The sequence below is a fragment of the Mastomys coucha genome, unplaced genomic scaffold (genome assembly GCF_008632895.1).
Source record: "Mastomys coucha isolate ucsf_1 unplaced genomic scaffold, UCSF_Mcou_1 pScaffold4, whole genome shotgun sequence".
Classification (NCBI taxonomy): Eukaryota; Metazoa; Chordata; class Mammalia; order Rodentia; family Muridae; genus Mastomys; species Mastomys coucha.
This window is the reverse complement of record NW_022196910.1, coordinates 45,383,589-45,391,101: the sequence shown is the minus strand read 5'-3', so window position 1 is coordinate 45,391,101 and position 7,513 is coordinate 45,383,589. Positions and strand designations below refer to the sequence as shown.

Genomic DNA, 7,513 nt, shown 5'->3' with positions numbered 1-7,513 from the left:
AGGAGAAATCATATGACATGTAAATAAAGAAAATATCTAATAAAAAAAACAAAAAATAAACAAAAACATAAACAAACAAAAAAAAACAAACAAAAAAAAGAATGGCTTCCCTTGCAGGAAGCAAGTTGCCTGTGTATGCGTGCTGTGGCAAGAGGATCTGTGACAGCCAGTACCTCCAGACCCTGAATGCTGACTGGCATGTGGACTGCTTCAGGTGCTGTGAGCTCAACGCCTCCCTTTCCCACCAGTACTACTAGAAGGATGGGCAGCTCTTCTGTGAGGACGACTTACTGAGTCACCACGGGTGTTCCGCATACATCACCATAGGGCTGGTCCTGGTGGCTGGGGAGCTGAAGTACCACCCCAAGTGCTTCATCTGTGAAAACCTGAGTGCTCACCTGTGGAAACTTCATTGGTGATGGGGACATCTTCACACTGGTGGGGCACTCCAAGCTGTACTGTGGGCAGTGCTACTACCAGACTGTGGTAACTCCAGTCATCGAACAGATTCTACCAGACTAGCCCGGCTTCCACCTGCCCCACACAGTCACCCTAGTGTCTATCCCAGACTCTGCCCATGGCAAACGAGGCCTGTCTGTCTCCATCGACCCCCTCCCCCAGCTCACAGCCCACCAGGATGTGGCAGGAGCATTTGCACACCATCTGAGTCCTAGGAGTGGACCCAGGCTGCATGAGCCCAAATGTGAAGAATTCCATCCACGTCGGAGACCAGATCTTCGGAGACTAGATCTTGGAAATCAAAGGCACGCCCATCTGGAATGTGCCGCTGGACGAGATCGATTTACTGATCCAGGAGACCAGCCGCCTGCTCCTGCTGACCCTAGAGCACGACCCGCCATGACTCACTGGGCCATGGGCCAGTGTCTGATCCCAGCCTCCTGAATTCTCTGGTGAACACTCCCAGCGCACAGGCAGGCAGCTCTGCCCGGCAGAAACACATTCCTGGGTGCCAGGTCACTAGCCCCTCCAGCTACCCAGCGCAAGGACCTGGGTTGCTCCAAATCCCTCCAAGTGGTCTGCCGACCACACCACACCACATCTTCCAGCCGTCTAACCTCATCCATGGGAAGGTGTTGGGCGAGGGCTCTTTCTGCCAGGCCACCAAGGTGACACACCGAGAAACAGGCGAGGTGATGGTGATGAAGGAACTTATCCGGTTTGATGAGGAGACTCAGACGACATTCCTCAAGGAGGTAAAGGTTATGCAGTGCCTGGAACACCCTTACGTGTTCACGTTCATCTGGGTGCTGAACTTCATCACAGACTACGTTAGGGCGGCACCCTGCGGGGCATCATTGACAGCGTGGACAGCCAGTACCCACGGAGCCAGAGGATCAACTTTGCCAAGGACATTGCATCAGGGATGGCCTACCTCCATTCGATGAACATCATCCACAGAGACCTCAACTCCCGTGAGAACAGGAACATGGTGGTGGCCGACTTTGGGCTGTCTCGACTTATGATCGATGAGAAGAGACAGTCTGAAGACTTGCACAGCCTTAAGAAGCCGGATGAAAGCAGCCGTCCACAGTGGTGGGCAACCTCTACTGGATGGCACCAGAGATGATGAACGATGATTGGGCGTGTGAATGCAGACCCTGACTATCTGCCCCGCACTATCAACTAAGGCCTCAATGTACGGGGTTTCCTGGACCGCTACTGTCTACCAAACTGTCCCCCAAGTTTCTTCCCCATCACTGTGCTGTGACCTGGATCTTGAGGAGAGGCCCTCTTTTGTAAAGCTGGAACAATGGCTAGAAACACTTAGCATGTACTTGGCTGGTCACCTGCCACTGGGCCCACAACTGGAACAAGTAGAGGAGGACTTCTGGGAGACCTGCCAGCAGAATGAAAGCTCGCTGCCTGCCCACCCCTTGAGGTCCCTGACTAGAGCCTAGTGGGCCCCACCATCTGCATCCCCACCTCTAGAGACTATACCCTCACCAGATTCCTCAGCAGGGGGTGGCCTAGGCATGGAGCCCTCAGCCAGGGCAGTGGTGCCCATACCCATGCCCCCAGACCCCGGCCCTGGACCTGCCTTTCCCCTCATGCAGGGTGCCCCCCAGCCTTTCTCTACCTCTGGCCCCCAAGTCACCAGGCTGCACACACACAAGATTGGTCACATTGCCCTGCCTTACCTCCCATTCCGTGGGGCCAAGCCCTCACTTGTCTTGCATGAGCTAGAGGGTCGGGAAGCTGGGCCCATTCCATGCACTGCCTGCAGCCATCTGCACTCTGCACCTGCTGGCAGCTCTTCCCCAGCAAGGCTGGGTGTTGCAGGATTTTCCCTATCCAATCACATTAGGGCAGTGGGAGGCTTGTGATTGGACAGGAGAAGGGAGGCTGAGAGTTGAGAAGACAGAGAGAGAGAGATCTGAGGAGGAGAGAGAGAACCAGAATGGAGACTGACTTGGTGTTATCAAATGGTTAGAATAAGTGTGTTAAAGCTTTATCATTATCATTTGGCTCTGAAATTACTGTATTGGCATCTTGTAAATTGTATTATTATTGATACATAAATCTGATTGGCTAATTAAGCATTAAGAGTCTTGATTCTACCAGGTAATTAGGTGTTGAGATGGCTAACCAGGGGTGCATAGGGCATTGCACGAAAGTGAGAGGAACTGGGTGGGGGGGAGCCTTCCAAGAGATGGCCTGGTGGGAGCCATGTGGCCTAGCAGGGCTGTTAAGTTGGCAGGCTGAGAGATGGAGCAAGTGAGATCACCTGGCGCAGGGACTATCTCTAGATATTCCTGCAACAGCTAGGCTAGAAGGCAGTTTTAGAAGTGAGACCCCCCCCAAATGAGGTTGGGGAGTGATCTAGTCAGCCTTTTCAGCCAGTTCCCCTACCCCACCCACCCCCAGTGCCTCTCCGGCTGCACCGCACTGCTGTCCCCAAACTCACTTGGAACAATAAAATCACTTAGAAAAAGAAAAAGAAAAAGAAAAGAAAAAAGCCAGTGACTCTCTTTTGTATAAACTATCAGCCATTTTGATGACATTCTACTAGAGAGGCAGATTTGAGGGCTAGGGCAGTAGGTTATCCTCTCACCTAACACAGGGACCAGTTTTGGGGGCAGTAGGAATGACAGGACCTAAGAACCAGGAGATGCAGTTGAACCACATGCTGGGATACAGCCCTGTCTGTGCCATGGTGTCTCTTGCCATTGCCACGCTCATTACCAGCACAATCGTTTGTCACCAAAATCCCCATTCAAGAGACACAGAGTCCAGAGCTGTTGACATGCTCTGTCAAGGTAGCCAGGTCCAGTATCAAGCTCTGCCACGTAGTGTGAGCAGGGGATAATAATCCTGATGCAATCTAATCTTTTTTTGGTTATGGGAACACTGCATTACAGATACACAACTGTTTAAGAAAAGAAAGCAACAAAAGCTATTTCTGGGAAACTAGAACACCACTTCCACTGTTACTTTTCCATGTACCTGATGCTTTTCTATCTGTGCTCTACTTTTTTTCCAGACAGTCATTAAGTAACAACCATTCATAGTGAGGTAACCCAATCACAAAAGAACACACATGGTATACACTCTCTGATAAGTGGATGTAGCCCAGGAGCTCGGAATACCCAAAATACAATCCACAAACCACAAGAAACTCAAGAAGAAGGAAGACCAAAGTGTGGATACTTTGTTCCTTCTACTGAAGGAAGGACAATCCAGAGACTGCTCCACCTGGGAATCCTTCCCGTATTCAAACACCAAACCCAGACTCTATTGTGGATACCAGCAAGTGCTAGCTGACAGGAGCCTGATATAGCTGTCTCCTGAGAGGCTCTGACAGTACCCAACTAATACAGAAGTAGAGTCTCACAGATGTCTATTGGACTGAGTACAGAGTCCCCAATGAAGGAGCTAGAGAAAGGACCCAAGGAGCTGAAGGGCTTGCAGCCCCTTAGGATGAACAACAATATGAACTAACTAGTACCCTCAGAGTTCCCAGGGACTAAACCACCAACCAAAGAATACACATGGTGGGACTTATGGCTCCAGCAGCATGTGTATAGCAGAGGATGGCCTAGTCGGTCATCAATGGGAGGAGAGTCCCTTGGTCCTGTGAAGGTTCTATGCCCCAGTGTAGGGGAATGCTAGGACCAGGAAGCAGGAGAGGGAGCATTGATGAGCAGGGGGTTGGGGGGAGAACCAGGAAAGGAGATATCATTTGAAATGTAAATTAAGAAAATATCTAATAAAAAAAGGAAAAAAAGTAACAATGTTGCAGTGACATTAGAAACAAATACCTAATTCATGGTTCACCTTATACAACTTCTTGTACTTTATACATAGAGGAACTGCAGGCTCCAAGAGCAACTCTGTCCTTCATACATTCATAGGGAACTTGACTTCGTGGAAGACTTTCAAAGTCTTATGCAGAAACTGAACCCAGTATGTAAGTATCCACCACAAGAGGGGAGAACATTCAAGTTCAAAATCTACCTAAAAACAGCATTTGGGAAGCTGGGTCCACACAGCATGGGGCTTGCTGTCCAAGGAGAGGCTGCCAGTGGAGACATGCCTCTTGAAGCCACTTGGATATGTCCTAAAGAATACAACATGATAGAAAAGGGCTAGGATAGCCTAGGATATCTCAAATGTGGGTATATTTTAGTCATTCTTTGTCCAATTATATATTCTGTGAATTATACACAAATTCACAGAATCGAGCAAAGACATCTTCCATGAAGGACAAAGCTTCTCTTTGAGTCTGCAATTTCTCTGCAAATAAAGTACACAACAAAGAAGTTCTGACTGATGAGTCCTGATTATGAAGCAAACTTTTAAAAGGAGAGAATGACCAGATGTGCTCCCTTTATAAACCGTAGACCATCTCTGCCTGCATCACATTAGAGTGGGAGGGCCAAATAACAGATACGCCAACTTTGTGTCAAAACATTATTCTAGAATGTTCCATATTCTCCATTGTTGTTGTTTTTGTGTTTCAAGAAAAGTTTTCATTGTGTAGCCTTAACCATCCTGGAACTCACTCTGTAGACCAGGCTGGCCTGGAACTGACAGAGATCCTCCTCTCTCTACTCCCAAGTGCTGGCCATTCTCCCTCTTTATCTTCCCTTCACACACCCACACCTGATTTTCTGTTGTCTTTTCCAATTAAAATGAAAGCTCATGGTGAGCGGGAGACCACTATACACTTATCTTTAGTCCTCATAAGAAATTCACCTTTTGATGGAAGGGACAGCCCTGTGAACTGGGAGGTGGGCGTGGCTGTCTTCTCCCATACCAGTCACCTGCCCCCCTCTCTTCTCTGAGTCATCAATCTACACCAGCAGCAAGTCCTCCGCTAGTTCAGAAACGGGAGCTCGCCTGACATTCTTATGATTTCACCGGATCTGGGGAAAAAATGTATAATTTGAAAAGTTGTCCATCTTTGACACCACAGTTCCTGCTCTGGCTTTCTCTGCAACTGGCATCCAGGCTGACTGGGTGCTGGCTTCCTTTTAACCGCCAGTCCTCTTGTTCCCATAAATGTTTTATCCCCTAAGAATTTCTTGAGAAAATGACTATATCTTTTCCTCAAGATCTCAGTATATTACTACCATGCCCTATCACCTTGTGGGGCAGTGAGCAGTTCTGACAGCCGGAGTCCAGTAGAGCAGAGCCATCGGAACCCTGGAGACCCACTGAGCATCTGCTCAGAAGGGACAGTAGGCATTCAGTGATGCTCCTGAGACCAATGGCTCAGATTTCAGCCCAGACCCCTCACAGCTGCTCCTGCAGGAGATGTGTGTTCTATCAGGCAGACACTGCCCCAAACTCCCAGCATTCTAGCTGGACCTTACACAAAGTCATCTGACCACAAGCCAGGCATGCCACGTCCCATACAATAAAAGGGGTAGTTTGCCCCCTCCTCACTCTCTTATGCTCCTACTCCTCTCTCACCCTTACCCTTCCTCTCCAACTCTTACCTTCTTGCTCTCTCTCTCCTCTCTGCTCTTTGTTCTCTTCTCTGCCTTTCTCCCTCTCCTTCTTTTCTCTCTCTCTCCTCTCCTTTCTCTCTCTTTACTTAACTAGCATATTTCTCCTTCCTATAATAAAATAACTCATTCATACACTGCTCCCTTTTAATTAAAGCACCGTGCAGCAAACAGGTCAGCCCTGGAGGAGAGAGAGACCTGGGCCTCAGCAGCAGGCTCCTGCCACCCGGGAGAGAGAAAGAGCCTCAGCCAGGCAGGCCAGGGCCGCAGCCCAGGCCCCCCTGCATTTTGAACAACACCACCTCCTAAAGCAAAAAGCATCCAGCACTCTCTGGGTAAGAACCCTCCTTCCTCCCCACAGGCTGCTGTGGGACGATTTGCCATTCATTTACTCCATTCTCAATTTAAGGAACCCCCTATACAAAGAACACGTGTAAGTGCTAAGGGGTGAGCAGACTGGCTGCAGGGACTGTAGGAACCCTCAGTTCTGCCTCAGTTCATTCTGTGACGTGGGACAGAGTGGCGACAGGTAAACTGCATTTGGGGCAGCATCCCTGGTATAAGCAGCAGGTGTAGCTTCGATTACATACACAGAGAAACAGATTGAGGTCAAGGCCTGTTGAAAAATAGACTTAATGTGGGAAAAGGGCTAAATCAACCTGCATTATGATTGTGACAAATTGGTCACAAGTAGATGATTCATAAAAAGCAATAGATCCAGACACTCAATTCAAAACCAAAGGGAGAAGAACAGAGAGGAGAGATGCCTAGAGCCCTCCCTCCCCACCCCACTATAACATGACAGGAGAGTGAGGGCAGAGGCAGCTAACAGTGGACACTCAGGGAAATGCTATAAAAGTTCAGGGAATGGGAACATTATTTGGGATTGGGTGTGACTGGGTATATGAACTGGAACAAGGTTTCTGAGATGCAGTTCTCGAAAGGGAGTCTAGAATTCTAAGTTCCTTCAGAAGGAATGTGAACCCCAGGGATCAAAGTTTCTCTTGTCATTTGAGAGCATGGGATTAACATAAACTCCAGGCAGCTGGATATAGGACATTGGGTAGAGTCCTCATGCTGACACCAGGCTCAAAACCTCAGTCATCTAGCCCATTAATGTGCCTCATGTGTCTTCAATGAAACAGCCCCCCATAAAACACTTGTATGAACAATGTTCCTCCTAGAGCAACTAATTTGGAATCCCCAACAAAACTTCTATGCAATCCAGGTTTAAATAAGATTAAAGCCGATTGGGTGCTCTTTATTTCTCCATGTTTAGTGGTTCTGTTTCCATAAACGTTTTATACCCTTAAAATCATCACCTAAGGGAGCCCCACACGTCTTTGCTTTGCACAGCCCACTCTCAAGAACTCCCACATATTGCTACATTTGGCAGCTACCACCTGTTGATAGCAGCCACCTCTGTCAGCAGGCCTGCCTCATTGTGTTACCTGACCTACCCCTTTTCTCTAAGTTTAGTTTTAATTTAAGTTTGTTAAGTTTAAGAGACAGGCATTTTAAGATTTACTCCTATTATTTTT

At 48.3% G+C, this 7,513-nt stretch overlaps 1 pseudogene; it reads left to right on the top strand.

The window, feature by feature from the left end:
* The first annotated feature begins 101 nt into the window (after nucleotides 1-101).
* LOC116075933 lies at nucleotides 102-1,919 on the top strand (annotated as a pseudogene).
* Nucleotides 1,920-7,513: the final 5,594 nt, after the last annotated feature.